The 16718-nt window shown below is 35.8% G+C and overlaps 1 protein-coding gene and 1 long non-coding RNA gene across 2 annotated transcripts in view; both read left to right on the top strand.

The window, feature by feature from the left end:
* LOC145291157 (calcitonin gene-related peptide type 1 receptor-like) overlaps positions 1-16718 on the top strand; it is a 451435-nt gene that overhangs the window by 227962 nt on the left and 206755 nt on the right. The window lies entirely within an intron of this gene.
* On the top strand, positions 10094-15261 carry LOC145291156 (uncharacterized). The gene is made up of 2 exons (XR_013869338.1): positions 10094-14061; positions 14405-15261. It is a non-coding gene; the product is annotated as an uncharacterized LOC145291156 (long non-coding RNA).

Raw genomic sequence — 16718 nt, 5'->3', positions numbered from 1 at the left:
CATTTACATGCTAACATTTATAAATATATTATTTTTTGTTTTGTTTTGGTGTTTGATAATTTTCATGAAAATTTACTTTTCTTAAGTCAATTTTTCAACCATTTTCATTTCTTCTATGTCTAAAATATAATCTTCCTTCCTTACAGAGCTTTTTGATAGTTATACGAGCCACATACACACACGCACGCGCATATGCGCATATACATGAATAATGTTGTGCTACGAAACAGGTGCTGTCAAGAATTGTGAATGTCAACGTACTTAAAGGAATAAATTGTAAGATGATCAACATTATGTAACTTGGAATATAGAGTTTTGTCTTTTATGTGTTATATGCTCTGTAGTTACCTTGAGCTTCATGAATTAAGGATTGCTATGAATAAAAGATTAAATATAATTGAAAAGACATTTATACGAATATATATATATATCTTCTTTAATATAAAGCTGAATGCCTGTGTGTGTGTGTGTGTGTGTGTGTGTGTGTGTGTGTGTGTGTGTGTGTGTGTGTGTGTGGTAACGAATAGGCTCCTATATGGCTGACTATTTAAAAAATTGATTACATATAATAATAGAAGATGTATCGAGACACAGGAATGGGTATGTTTGATCTGTCAGAACGGTGGTTCATTAAAATTATGGGGTCTGCATTCGCGCCTGGTCCACAAAGTATCGAAATAAAAAATGTAAAAATTAAAAAAAAAACGTTTACAAGTGTTTTTGATATAGATGTACATAAGAATACTTTGATAGGTATGTTTTAACTTAAATAGGGATGGTATAAAAAAAATTGTGGGGTCTGCATTCGTGCATGGCCTCCATAGAATGGAAATAGGCACAAACTATTAATAAAAGACTTTTCATATCTATCAGCGTAAGTATACTTTGATAATTATGTTTCAGTTTGAAGAAATATATAATAATAAAATTATAGGGTGTTCGTTCGCACCTGACCACCATAGAATGGAAATATGTCACAAAGTTTAACAAGGTTTGTTAATATAGATCCATAGAATATTGTGATAAGTGTTTCAGTGTGAACAGGTATGGTATAATAAATTCTGGGGTTTATCTATTTTATTTTTACTTTAATCCTATTTTGCATTGGTTTTGATACCCCCAATTTCCACCCAAATTTACAACCCTTCCTTTTCATAACCTATCATACTTTAATAAATCAGAGTCCATTTTCTGTAGGCTGTTTTTGAACCCAGTCAACGACGGGTACTTTTGCTAGTATATATATATATATATATATATATATATATATATATACATATATATATATATGTGTGTGTGTGTGTGTGTGTGTGTGTGTGTGTGTGTGTGTTTTACTTGAAACGTACTCGGTTTGTACATACCAATCATAATGGATTAAAAATCTTTCTCATAAAATTTTATAATGGAAAATAATTTTATATATAAATTTTGTAAATTTGGAAAAAAAAGTCCAATCTCAATGAATACCTTTTTATTGGGTTGCAGAGCATATATAATGTAATATAATAATCCTCCAAGTTTTAAATAAAAAGTTTTCCCAGGTGGTCATTTATTCCTTTTCAAAAGTGATCCATGTTTTCTATTGTGAACTATGTAAGTTGTTCAAAATGGTGTTTTTACAAGTTTTTAAGGTAAATTTCTGATGTGTACATGATTAAATATACAACAAAAACATAATTTTGCAGAATTGTTAGTTGCAACACAAAAAATATCGTAATGGATACGTTTTGGAAAGTAATAAATGACCATCTGAGAGAAGTTAATAGTTGGAACTTGGAGAATTAACTGACTATATCTGCCTGTTTTCATACTTTCAAACTCTATCGCTTCCGAAAAAAGTTGCAGAGCGGCGCTAGAAGCCTCAAATGATTGGATTTTTTTTTTATTACTCTTTAACGGACTAAAATAGTTTTTAGTGGATCAAAAATGGGTCAAAAGTGAAAAAATTGTCATTCATTTTGTACATTCATTTTAGTTTATTTTTAACCAGTTCATATGCGTATCACGTCTGTACAGTGGTAACGTCACCAGTATTGAATGTTAGAATTTTGCTACCGGTTTCGATTCTAGCTGATGGCACCAAAATATTTTCTTTATTTTCGAAATAACGACTTTATAACAATACTAGCAGTTCAGCCCGGCTTTACTGTCCATAACTTGCCTTATGTGTGAATACACTTTATGTAAGATTTCATATGTTTAGACTAAAATTTGTCAAAGTAATTTCGTAGAGGTCGCAGTGGTCAATTTTTTTAACTTTGACCCCAATTTTGACACCTTAATATTTTTTATTTTGGTCTCAAATCAAAATAAAAAGTTTTATCCATGTCCAAGTTACCTACATCTTAACTTTCAAGTGTTTCGACCCAGAATCAGCGGAGAAATTTGGTAGAATCTGCAAAGGTCAACTCTTTAAACTTTGACCTTTTGGCAGCCGAGTTTTCATCTCCAAACTGATTAAAATGCTTGCCGCGTGTCTGATTACCCATTATGTATAAATTTAAAATGTTTAGACCCCAAATTCGCTGAGTAGTTTGATAGACACCGCAAAGGTCAAATATTTTGAACTTTGACCTCTTGGAAGCTCATTTTTTTTTACACAAACCGATTACAAAGCTTGGCCTATATCTGAATAACCTTTATGTAAAATTTCAAATGTTTAAATCGAAATTGGCTGAGTAATTTGGTAGAGATCGCAGAGGTTATTTTTTTAACACTTTGATCCCAATTTTGACCTCTTCACATTTATTATTTGGGCTCAAATCCAGTTAAAAGTTTGATCGATGTCTAAGTAACCTATATTGAAAATTTCAAATGTTTAGACCCAAAATTGGCGGAGGAGTTCGATAAAGTTTCAAAGGTCAAATGGTTGAACTTTGACTCATTAATAGTCAAATTTCTGGCCGAAAAGCGATGAAAAAGATTTTCCACAATCTCAATACACCGTATGTCAAATCTCGAGTCTGTAGACTGAAAATTGACAGAGTTATTTAGTAGGGAAATGTACACACATAGACAGACACACACAGACATTTTCACTTTTATAGATATATAGATAAATATACAAAATCTGGACAAATCAAAATCTCATATTAAAACGTATTTTGCGACCGGGCAAAGCCGCCCTCGCTAGTACACACACACACACACACACACACACACACACACACACACACACACACATACACACACACACACACACACACATATATATATATATAAATTATTTTCGTTATTAAATTTTATTACATTTTGATTTGTAGAAACAAAATTTTACTCTGACTCATTTTCTTTCTATTTAGACTTTATTAATATACATATTTTTTTTAATTGGTCAGACATAAAGAAATCGAAGATTCTACTATCACACTAATAAATTCTGCCTCCCCGGAAGACTTTATTAAATTAAATTTAAAAATAAAGAAATGAATCTTTTTAAATCATAATTTTATTTCCAGGTGATTTCTTATATTTTTATCAACTCATGATTCAATATTTGATCCATATTCTCCATTAAGTTGAAGCTAAATACCATTTACAATACTCACGAGATGCTGAAATTGGTGGAATAATTATTAATTGATTCATATATACCTTACGTCAACATTTAAGGATAATCGGAGATATGTGATGATATCATACGAATATCCCATAAACCACTTATATTAAATCTTTCAGTTCTTCTCTTAGTAAACAAAGAGATAATCTTCTTGGACTTAAAGTGGTTTATATTTCATTCTTATTCCTATTCCGCTATTACCTCCATTCCGTCATATTTCATTTGTTAATCGTAATCCTAAGCTAAATTTAGCTCAGGTGAGCGAGGTTCAAAGCCGACTAGTAGACCTTTCAGTCTCTCCCTTTTTAAATTTGCCATATTTAAAAATAAATGTAATATGTACATACCATATTAAAATTTTGTACCAGAAAAAATATATTAAACTCTATAACTACACATACGTGACTAACGCTTTCATTACAAATACCAGGACATTTAAAGGCAATCTCCAATAACACCGCAAGAAGTTGTATTTCCTACGCAGCGACGTTGTTAGATCTCCTATGCTACTTAAAAACTGGCCCTTGATGGCCTAAAAGCAGTCTGAAGTTTTCCATACGATTTCTGTGGATTTTTTCCAAGTTTAAAACAGAATTGTATTGCATATCGTTCTTCTAAAATGTCATTACGTCCAAATTGCGTTTTTAAAATTCACCAGCTGTGACAATCAGGCTTTAGCAGGGTGTATTCAATTTCTGCTGAAGCTGTTCATTTGAATCTGAAATCATAAAATGGATCATAAGATGTATAGCAAAAATTGAATTTTCAAGAGTCTACGAAAATTTAAAATTCCTGTTCAAAAAGTCTGGAAATAAGTTTCCAAACTTTTTGAACAGGAATTTTAAATTTTCGAAGATACCTCGTATATAGCAAGAGTATACTCGTCTTGGATTAAGTATTTTTTTCTTTTTAACGACAACAGTTGAAATCAGTTAACTGAACACTTAAAAAGATTAAAAACAACATATAACGCGACGATGATTCGAATCCTTATTTTAATTTTTGACCATTATATGATTTTGCTATTTTAGTTTTAGAAAAAATTTTTTTTAATAAATTGCTGTCTAATCACTATGGATCAAATTTAATAAAAATCTAAAATATTTTAATATGCCCCCAAATACCATTTACAATACTCACGAGATGCTGAAATTGGTGGAATAATTATTAATTGATGCATATATACCTTACGTTAACTTTTAAGAATAATCGGAGATACCTGAATTTTTACAAGAACTTCAAACCCCTATTTGTCCCATTGTATAATGTTTTAGTGTGTTAGATAAGGGTTAGGTAAGGTCAGCTTTCTTTTACATGGAGGTCACCACTTATCAAGGCCCGGGGGCCACTCGGGGATAAGGGTTATTGCGTGTACAGTAATCAATGGGACAGTATCGTAGTAATCGTTAGTATTAGAGATTTGATAAAGTGTCTTACTTAAGGGGGCGGTTCATCAGAAATTTGTTTATGTTGGACTTGAAGACATCCAAGTTGTTGTCAGGTGGGAAACAGGCAAGCAACAGAGAGATCCACAGGTGTGCAGTTCTAAGAAAAAAGCTTTGTTCATGGAATCTACGTTTGGATTTAGGCACAGGTAGCTTAGGTTAAAAAGAGAAATATGGTGTAGAATGTTCGTTTATGTTCGTTGTAGTTAATTGTACTTAACCAAAACCATTTCTGGTATTGTCATTCATGTATTATCATGTGTGTGTGTGTGTGTGTGTGTGTGTGTGTGTGTGTGCGCGTGTGTGTGCGCGTGTGTGTGTGTGTGTGTGTGTGTGTGTGTGTGTGTGTGTGTGTGTGTGTGTGTGTGTGTGTCTGGTTGAAGTGTTCGCTGTTACCATGAATCCCACCCATGCAAAAAAGTAGGAGAGCGAAAATGCTACAAAAGTAATTTTTTCGTAAATGTCCTGTTTGAAAATTGGGAAAGCATTCGTTTATACATGTCGCGTTACTAAAGTTCTATCTATAGCAAAAAATAAACTCATTTTTCCGGTTCGAAATTTAACAACCTATCGAGTTTATATTTCTAGTTAACGGTAACTATTTTAGGAGTGGTTGCTCAGTACCGTAATAGATTTGTAGCAGAAACAAATAGAACATTTTTCTTGTGCGTCAGTGCCTCCTCTGATTGTGCGATATGACACATACTAGCCAATCAGAGGCATAGCGCGGGGACCTTCCGTACCCCCTAAGGAACTCGAACTGCTTCCGTTCCGGACGAGAAAACTCTTCCTTTTCCAGACAGAGGCCAAAGAAAGCGGACCTGTTTCCTCACTATCCCTATCTGCCTACACCGGTATTGACGATTCCCACTTGGGAATAACTACCGGGCAAAGGCAGACAAGTTTTATCCGAGTTATATCGTTTTGGCATCTAACCATGACTCGCTTACAATAAACCTTTTCCTTGTAAAGTTTTGTTCGTTTATTTTGTAGCTTGTGTTGAAATATTTATTTTATTAGGGAGTGCCTGAAAAGCACTAATTAAATCCCTAAAATGGTGACCCGACGTGTACACATGTTTACTGAATGGCGAGCCTGACTTCTTCCCCGTTTAAACAAGGAAGAAGCGGCGAACAGAAATTCCTGTGAAATAATTTTCTCAAGAAAGGTAATACTATACGGACAAATTTCACACCTCTGAGAAGGAGATATATATATATATATATATATATATATATATATATATATATATATATATATATATATATATATATATATATTTATAAAAAAAAAATTCGTCACGGAAACATTTTTTTCGTCACCGTATAAAAAATAAAAAATTTAAAAAAAAACGAAAAAGAAGAAATTATTTCCTGAACCAGACTCTTTTGACCCGCGTGGTGGATATACTAGGCAAAGAACGCGGATAGCAGTTCGTCGTGAATGACTTGAAAAACCAAAAAAGAAAAAAAAAAGGTGACATTTTTTTTTGTTTTGACTAAGAAGGACGCAAGCACGCACGCACACAGGTGCGTACACATATACACTCAAGTAAGAGACAACCGATACAGAAAGGAGAATTTTCCACACACAAACACACACACACACACATATATGTATATATATATATATATATATATATATATATATATATATATATATATATATATATATATATATATTATAATTATTTTCTACTATAATAATTAAATACCTACAGACACTAGTGTTTCATCCTTTCGGGAATCTTCAGTGCAGGGTGTCACGATTAATACCAGTCGAACGATCCGAACCCCGCATCACAAGACATCTCTGGCTCGATTAGCGGAGACCTAATCCATTCGGCTACCATTAACCGCTTGAAATAACGTTGAATTTAAACATCTTAATTTTTTAAATGTTCATTTACGTCAGTCAGACAGTGATCTAATCGTTGTACGATGATCTACGCAATAAGAGCTAAATTGACCGACTTTAATTCAACTGAAAGTGCTCAACGATAAGAAACGAATTTCTTAAAGGGGCTGTCATAATTATTTTCTACTACAATAATTTAATACCTACAGACACTAGTGTTTCATCCTTTCGGGAATCTTCAGTGCAGGGTGTCACGATTAATACCAGTCGAACGATCCGAACCCCGCATCACAAGACATCTCTGACTCGATTAGCGGAGACCTAATCCATTCGGCTACCATTAACCGCTTGAAATAACGTTGAATTTAAACATCTGAATTTTTTAAATTTTCATTTACGTCAGTCAGACAGTGATCTAATCGTTGTACGATGATCTACGCATAAGAGCTAAATTGACCGACTTTAATTCAACTGAAAGTGCTCAACGATAAGAAACGAATTTCTTAAAGGGGCTGTCATAATTATTTTCTACTATAATAATTAAATACCTACAGACACTATTGTTTCATTCTTTTCGGGAATCTTCAGTGCAGGGTGTCACGATTAATACCAGTCGAACGATCCGAACCCCGCATCACAAGACATCTCTGGCTATATTTAGAATAAGCCGGGAAAGCGTAAGAGGTTGGTGAACCTTTGGTTTAAATAAAACTAAAGGACTGCTTCACTGGGGACGGTAGTTTCAAGACTCCACCTTAAAACTTTAAATTTCTTGAAGTTCGATTATAAAGGCCATCAAATTTATGTGTATATAAACAAGCCATGCCTAGAAAATTGAATACATACTTTCTCGTTTATGAACACGAGGGATAGGTCCATCGAATCGGCGTGACTATTTATTTTATTAGTTCTAATCTCCAAGAGATACAAGAAGCATAGTTTATATCTGTCCTTTAAGCTCCATATTTCTCCAAATATTTTGTTGGGGTGGTTTTTCGTAAATGTGTTGGTCTGGTTAAATCTTATTTCTCCTAATTTGGATGGCAGAGAAACTGTATTTTTTCAACGTAGACTCTCGTGATGGAAATTACCCGAAACTGGACTGGTTCAACTGTTTTCAAATCTAAGTTATATTATCAGTAGGAAGTGGCATCTAAAAGGAAATTGGAAAATACACGTGCTTGCTTGTAAGCGGTTGGGAACGCGCTTAGCTGGTAGTCGGAGGGGGTAGGATAAGAATGGGGATATGTCTGTATGGGTGACGGTGGTCGGTTGGGTTGAATCGGAGGAGCTTTTCTTAGGTTATATTTTCGGTACATTTAAAAGTTATAATGTAAATACTACAGGGTGGAGGGCTTAGTGTAAATCTAACAGTGGAGACCAAATGCGCTGATTTTTAGTGGTGTTTAGGGGTGGTAGTTAGATGGTTCTAAATTTAGGTTTTATGTCTTTAGCCCTTGGAAGTGGATTCTAAGCTATATTTTCAATTTGGCCTATGTTTTATATTGTTTATGTTATATTCTCGTTGCATCGTGTGCTAGTTGGTGGTTTGGTTGCAATTTAACAGATGGTGTTCAGTGTACATATTTACGGGGATAGGGTTTGTTACGCAAAGTTGTTTGTGGGCTTATTTTTAAAGCAGATATATTGTTAATTAGGCATTGCTTAGATGCAGGCGATTCTAGGTTGGTAATTTATTTAAGTTATGTAATGGTTGTGTGTTCAGAGGGTGTGCTAATATTTTATATTAAAGAGTTGAAGTTTTTATGGCGATTTTTTCAGATCGCGAGTGCTTATGGGTGGTTAAAAATTGTTTTGGAGTGTTGTCCAATAGTCCAATACTAGGGGAAACGGTTAGTGATGGATATTGTTGCATTTTATGGATGGCGAGGAAGCTCAATAAGTTAGCTCCTGTCCGGTGGTGCATTTTCAGTGGGGCTAATTGCATTTACGTATTTGAACTTTCTCTTGTGCCTGCAACTGCAAATTATCTCTTATGTTGAATTGAGGATGTTTAATTTTTTAGGCGCCGTTATAATCTCGGTCGCCTCTGCGTTACATAGAAGGCAGTATTTAGAACCTGGGCTGTATGACTTGGATTTTCTTAGTATTTTCCATTTTAATGTAAAGTCTATTTTGTTTTGTTTTAGATTTCTAACGAGGTTAGATAGGGTAGATTTGTTTTAGGATTCTCCTTTGAAAATGATTCGCAATTCTGGCCTTTATCGTGAAGGAGGATAATCCTATGTATGTATGTATGTATGTATGTATGTATGTATGTATGTATGTATCATAGGGCTTGTGCGAGGTGTATCTAGAGGTTCTTCATTTATCTGGGAGTGGCCTGAGTTTCTATGTTCAGGTTCTGTGGAGCTTATACCTATCTGCTGTGTGGTCAGTTATTAACATTGTGAACTATTGCTTATTGGATTATGTGGATCCTCTCTATTTTCTCCCCGCGAAACACGCCACTTGGATTTTGTTTCGCAATTTACCAGCGATATCCGACATATCTCGGGTGAGCAGAACGCAGCGACAGACGCCTTGTCTCGCCTTCCCATTAATTCTCTGTCCCCATCATCGGATATCGATTTACAGCAGATGGCCTTAGACCAGCCTAGTCTGGACACGTTGGATCCATCGTCACATGAATTTGCGACTTGCAAATTCGCATACCTGCTCGTACCTACTTCGGACACGCAGATCATCTGTGACACCTCAACGGATTCACCTCGACCATTTGTTCCAAAGACTCATCGTAGAGTTGTTTTTGACACTTTACACAACTTGACACACCCCGGATGCAAAGCCACAGTGAAGCTGATTACAGCTAGATTTTTCTGACCAAATATGAGGCGTGATATCACTGCCTGGATTCGTTCCTGTGTATCCTGCCAAAAGTCAAAGGTACACGGGCATATCTGTGTACGCCTTGGAACATTCAGCACCCCAGACGCTCGGTTTAGCCATGTTCACATAGACTTGGTTGGACCATGGCCGGTCAGACAGGGATTTATTTATCTCCTGACCTGCATAGACCGTTTCACACGGTGGCCTGATGCTATTCCCCTAAATGGCATTTCGGCTGAATCTGTAGCGCAAGCCCTTATATCAGGTTGGATATCGCGTTACGGAGTTCCACCACCATCGCCACTGATCGCCACTAATCGTGGTGTACAATTCGAATCCCACCTATTCCGGGAACTGTCCAGGATCCTAGGGATCACACGCATTCGGACAACAAGCTATCACCCAGCTTCTAACGGAATGATAGAACGCTTCCATCGCCAATTGAAAGCAGCATTACGTGCTTACTCTGACCAACAGCGATGGAGCGAGTACTTACAGGTCGTCCTTCTTGGCTGTCGTGCCTCTATCAAAGAGGACTTGTGATATTCTGCAGCCGAACTAGTCTATGGAGCACTATTTCCTTGTGCCACTGTTTCTAACACACTCTGCAGCATGGACGGGTGGTAAATTGTCCATGAGCGTAGAGATACAAAGAAACCCCTTCCCATAATCCCCTTGCTATCTTTCTGTCTCCTTTCCTGCACGACCACCATGATGTGAGGACGCATAGACTGTCTCTCCGTAAATGAGGGGGGGTCACCCCCTCCCTCAACACTAGTTAGGGTAGGTTAGTTAGCTTTGAAAAGCCTATTGTAAAAATTAATTGTAAATTGTTTTTTTTGTAATATATATTGTATCTCTAATGTAAAATAAAATAGTTAGTTATACCTTTGTATATTACAATTGTGTCGCGTGTCGTTTTTCTTGTGTCTGCCATGAATTCCTTCATAAATGTCTTAAGTCGAAAGGCGGCCCTGAGGACAAAGAAATGAAGATTCCCACCAGAATGCCACCAGGGTGAAGAGATCATCTTGAGAAAGGAAAGGAGCCACACCCAAAACCAACATCTCAGGTATGATTTTCTTCTTACTACACAGACCCTAATGACTGGCCCATCTTCATGTCTTCATGAGACCGCTTTAAGACATTTACTATAACACGTCTGTCGGTCACACCCCAGTGACCGGCTGATAGTGGTATAAATGGTTGCCTTAAGACGCAGGATTGACCCTGGTTAATTACCAGACGGATCTCGTCGCATCTGTGTCGCAGTATAAATGATGCACTATGACCAAGACATATTGTTTCCCAGCATGGAAATAATTTCGACTCTTAAACCCACGGCACAACCAAAAATAATGACCACTAGACGAATCGAATAAAAAAAAAATGGTCCACGGTCTTTAAAAACGGAAAAAACTATTATTTCTGGCAAAATTTTTAAAAAAATGGCAGACCAGTACACACGCGCACAAAAAAAAAAAAAACGCACTCAAAAAGAAAATTCAGAACCTGAACAAAAAAATTGTCTTGCACCTACAAAAAAAAAAAACAGTTTACAAAAGATCGATTTAGAAAAAAAAAGAGTATTGAAAGTAACCCTTCGAAAAAAAAGTAAGAAATGTGTCCCACACAAAAAAAAAAAAAAAAAAAAAAACAGAAACGAGAAAAAAGTGTCTCTAGAATATGCAATATCTCTTTCTCTCTCACGCTTTCTCTCTTTCTGTCTCTCTCCGGATATATATCGATATGTGTGTATATCTATGCATCTTGTTATTACATGAAAGAAAAAAAAAAAAAGAAAAAAATCCTTCAAACACGAAGCTCGAAAAATAAATTTAAAAAAAAAAAAAAAGGAACGAAAATAAAGGATACCTAACATTTTTTATCTGATCTTTATTTCAGGTTTATAAAAATATAGGACTTTTTAAAAAAATTCTTTTGACTTTGCAAGTGTTTTTTCGGGTTAGATTAGCAGTTAATGCCGAAACATATGTGGTTTTTTTGATTTGATTATGTTTTTTTTTATTAATTTTGATTTGTCTGTTTAAAAAAAAAGGAAAGAAAAAATGGATTGCTAAAAATGTGGATTACATAATGTGAACGTTTTTTTTTGTGTGAGAATGCCTTTAACAAAATTGTTCAAAATAAGATTGTTTTTCTATTTAGTTATTTGTTTTAAACTCGTAGAAATGTTTAATGTCTACCTGTCACTCATTTGTTTGAAACAATGGCCGCACATAGGAAGGAAGCGAAGATGACCTCGTCATGGTGTTTGTGAGGGTGTTGAGGGATGGGTGGTGGAACAATGCGACCTGCCTCTGTTTCTCTTCCTCTCTTTCACCACCTCTCGTGTTGTCTACCATTCTTTCACCCTCTGCAAGCTTTTTTGGGGACGAGAGAGTGACTTTTAAAATCGAAGAGTTTTTTTTGTGAGATTACGTAATAGTGTTATGGGGGTGGTAGGGTGTGTAATGGCATCGCTCTGTCTCTATCCCCTTCTTTCCCCCTCATTCTCTCTCTCTGCTCTTGTGTTTTAATGATTGTATAGCTAAACCCCCATGGCTGATTGCAGGAGGGCATATAATAACGAATTAACTTGGAGTTTTTTAAATTTTTCTACCAAGTTTAAAGAACAAAATTATTTATGCTTCGTTAAATTACATTAAATGATGTCTTCAATTGGTTTTTATTAAAAATAAAAACTGAGACGATTATTCAAACAGCACTTAAAGTACTTTTTTTTGAAGTCTTCGAGTGTTTGGAAAAGCCAACTGTTACATGATTACGTTAATTTTTTAAGAGTTCTCTGAGATGTTCATAGTTTTTCTTAAAGAAAAATTACGCTATTACATTTCGAATATTCTCTGAATTTTTAATAATTTCTAAGGAAATATTGTTTGACTAACGAAAGAGATTTTCCTGAACTCTAGATGATTTTAAGGAAGAATTATTCGAGCAAATTCTTTAATTGAAGGTTTATTTGAAATTGGACCGTATGATAGGGGTCCCTGAAATATTGACTGAGGAGTATATACGTAAAATTGAATTAATTATTAAGAAAAAAAAAAAAGATTTCCTCAGTCTAGAAAGATCTCTCTTTAATTGAAACTTTAATTTTTTCGAGCTGTTAACTATACAGAACTGGTCGTTAACTAATGTGACTCCCAGGTGTGGCGGGAGTTTATTAGTTCGAAATAATCCTTGTGAGTGAGTTTAGGAAAAGAATTGCTTTTAAATGATAAAATAATTACTTGGAAAATAAAGTTAATTAACATGAAAAGTTTCTGAATTCGAAATGACCTGGATAATGGTCTAAAAGAAGAAATGATTTTTAAGAATCAATTAAATAACTGTAAATGTACACTGAATTTTAAAAATAATAATTACGAAATGAAAAATTTGGGATGTTTCTGAATCTCATTGTGAAGGGTGAATTGATTCAAAATGAATTTTCTATGATCTTTTCGGAAGATTAATTTTAATAATGAACCAAATGTTTGGAATAATTTTTGAATTGTATTACGAAAAATGGGTCTATTCGAAGTTTATGACCTTTTGAGAAGATTGGTTTTTATAATAATAAATGACTTACTTTGGAAAGAAGTTAACTAACATAAATTGATTTTAACGATGAACCAAAATACTTGAAATAATTTTTAAATTTTGGAATTAAATTTTAATGATCTTTTGTAAATCAAGTTTTGAAAAAATACATATACTTTTTTAAATGTACCCTGAAATTTGGGAAAAAGTTAATTATGAATGTAATGACTGAAATGCGTTTGCATTGTGTAAACAAATTCTAATTGTGACCGAGGTGCTCTGAAATGATTTTTTAAAAATGTTTTCTTTTTAAGAAAAAAAATTGTTAACACCCTATTTCATTGATTTAATGTATACCAGGTTTCTGAATTGTTTATTTTTGGAAATTTTTTCCCCCCTAATTGAGTATTCTAACTCATGAAGGCTGAGTGCCCTTCTTAATTAATTCTTTATATAATTAATAAATATTCCGTGGTGGATAGTTTTTATTGGTCGCTCGGCGGCAGACTCCTTGCTCTAACAGAATTAATTGGATTAGAACCTCTGAAGACCGAGGTTTTACTAAAATCCATATAGGTCGGCGTGATGAGGTCACGTAACCCCGACTTATCTAAAATACATTATACTGGTTGCTGAAGAGAGCGTAAGTCCAGTAACTGAAGTAATAACTTGGAATACATATAGGACGGCGTGATGAGGTCACGTAACTCCGACTTGGTTAAAATACATTATACTGGTTGCTGAAGGGAGCGTAAATCCAGTTACGAAAATAATGTTATGCAGACTAAATTAAAAAACGTATAGGTCGGCGTGATACACTCACGTAGAATCCGGCTTAGTCAAATACGTATAGGTCGGCGTGATAAACTCACGTAGAATCCGGCTTAGTGAAATACGTATAAGTCGGCGTGATAAACTCACGTAGAATCCGGCTTAGTCAAATACGTATAGGTCGGCGTGATAAACTCACGTAGAATCCGGCTTAGTCAAATACGTATAGGTCGGCGTGATAAACTCACGTACAATCCGGCTTAGTCAAATACGTATGGGTCGGCGTGATAAACTCACGTAGAATCCGGCTTAGTCAAATACGTATAGGTCGGCGTGATAAACTCACGTAGAATCCGGCTTAGTGAAATACGTATAGGTCGGCGTGATAAACTCACGTACAATCCGGCTTAGTGAAATACGTATAGGTCGGCGTGATAGACTCACGTAGAATCCGGCTTAGTGAAATACGTATAGGTCGGCGTGATAAACTCACGTAGAATCCGGCTTAGTCAAATACGTATAGGTCGGCGTGATAAACTCACGTACAATCCGGCTTAGTCAAATACGTATAGGTCGGCGTGATGAACTCACGTAAAATCCGGCTTTGTTAAAAAATATTATAATGGTTGCTTAAGAAAGTGTAAATCCAGTAACTGAAATCATGAGGTCATTGCCTCGATGGAGGGCGAGGATGATTACCCTCTCTGGTATTTGAAGCAGTATACCAGTCTACCAGGAGCCTGGTGGAAAAAAATAACTTGCTTCACTGAGTTCCTGATGGAACGTAGAGCATGGAGACATTGATTGCTGACGGCCGGTTGACGCACCATTCACGGAAAATTAGGGACTTCTGAAATTTATGAATGCTCATAAATTTCGGATAGCATAGGGAGGGATGTGGCACTATTTCCTTGTGCCACTGTTTCTAACACACTCTGCAGCATGGACGGGTGGTAAATTGTCCATGAGCGTAGAGATACAAAGAAACCCCTTCCCATAATCCCCTTGCTATCTTTCTGTCTCCTTTCCTGCACGACCACCATGATGTGAGGACGCATAGACTGTCTCTCCGTAAATGAGGGGGGGTCACCCCCTCCCTCAACACTAGTTAGGGTAGGTTAGTTAGCTTTGAAAAGCCTATTGTAAAAATTAATTGTAAATTGTTTTTTTTGTAATATATATTGTATCTCTAATGTAAAATAAAATAGTTAGTTATACCTTTGTATATTACAATTGTGTCGCGTGTCGTTTTTCTTGTGTCTGCCATGAATTCCTTCATAAATGTCTTAAGTCGAAAGGCGGCCCTGAGGACAAAGAAATGAAGATTCCCACCAGAATGCCACCAGGGTGAAGAGATCATCTTGAGAAAGGAAAGGAGCCACACCCAAAACCAACATCTCAGGTATGATTTTCTTCTTACTACACAGACCCTAATGACTGGCCCATCTTCATGTCTTCATGAGACCGCTTTAAGACATTTACTATAACACGTCTGTCGGTCACACCCCAGTGACCGGCTGATCGTGGTATATATCGTTGCCATGGCAGATGCTGGCCCCGATAGAGGATACAACTGACTCAGCTCTGTATGTTAACAGACTACGAGCCTATCTCAGTAAGCTACCACTAATGCACCCTAAGGAACAGACCATAAAATCTTTGGTCCCGAAGGACATATCAACATGGACCCACGTGTTCCTTAGAAAGGACGCAGTAAAAGCTCCCCTAACTCCACCCTACACTGGCCCTTATCGCGTGCTTTCACGCACTGATAAAACTTTTATCCTTGACATTAGTGGTAAAAAAGAGACAGTTTCCATAGATGGGGTAAAAAGAGCCTTTCTGGACACATTAATACATGAGCCACACATTCCTCCAACATACACACAGCATCATCATACACCTGAGGTAAATGCTCCACGTGAGAACAGTTATGTGACCACTACACGTAGTGGCCGACGAGTACATTGGCCAAAGAAACTATGTAAAACTGTATATTTCTGTTAAAAAAAGAAACTTTTCTTTCTCTCTTTTCTCCAAAAAAAGAACGTTTAATTGTAAAAAAAAAAAAAAAACAACAAAAACGGAAATATTCCCCAACTTTTTACAGAAAACTAAGAACATTTTTTCAGTAAAACCAAAAATAACTTAAATAAATTGGCATTTTTATTTAATTTTTTTTTTTTTTTTTTTTGCTATTTGTTCTGCTACCTGTTTCTCTGTCGCCTTTCAGCCTAAGCAGGGGGTTATGTAGCAGAAACAAATAGAACTCTTTTTCTTGTGGGTCAGTACCTCCCCTGACTGTGCGATATGGCACATACTGACCAATCAGAGGCATAGCGCAGGGACCTTCCGTACCCCTTAAGGAACTGCTTCCGTTCCAGACGAGAAAAAAAATCTTCCTTTTCCAGCCAGAGGCCAAAGAGAGCGGATCTGTTTCCTCACTCTCCCTATATGCTTACACCGGTATCGACGATTCCCACTTGGGAATAACTACCGGGCAAAGGCAGACAAGTTTTATCCGAGTTATATCGTTTTGGCATCTTTCCCTGACTCACTTCAATAAACCTCTTCCTTGTTAAGTTTTACGAAGTTGTTTGTTCGTTTATTCAGTAGCTTGTGTCGAATTATTTATTTTATTAGGGAGTGCCTGAAAAGCACTAACTCAACTCCCTAAATATTTGCCAGTT

Source organism: Euprymna scolopes, chromosome 12, assembly GCF_053919585.1.
Source record: "Euprymna scolopes isolate OS-2025 chromosome 12, ASM5391958v1, whole genome shotgun sequence".
Taxonomy (NCBI): domain Eukaryota; kingdom Metazoa; phylum Mollusca; class Cephalopoda; order Sepiida; family Sepiolidae; genus Euprymna; species Euprymna scolopes.
Note: the sequence above shows the minus strand (reverse complement) of the source record. Positions and strands in the feature narration are given on the sequence as shown.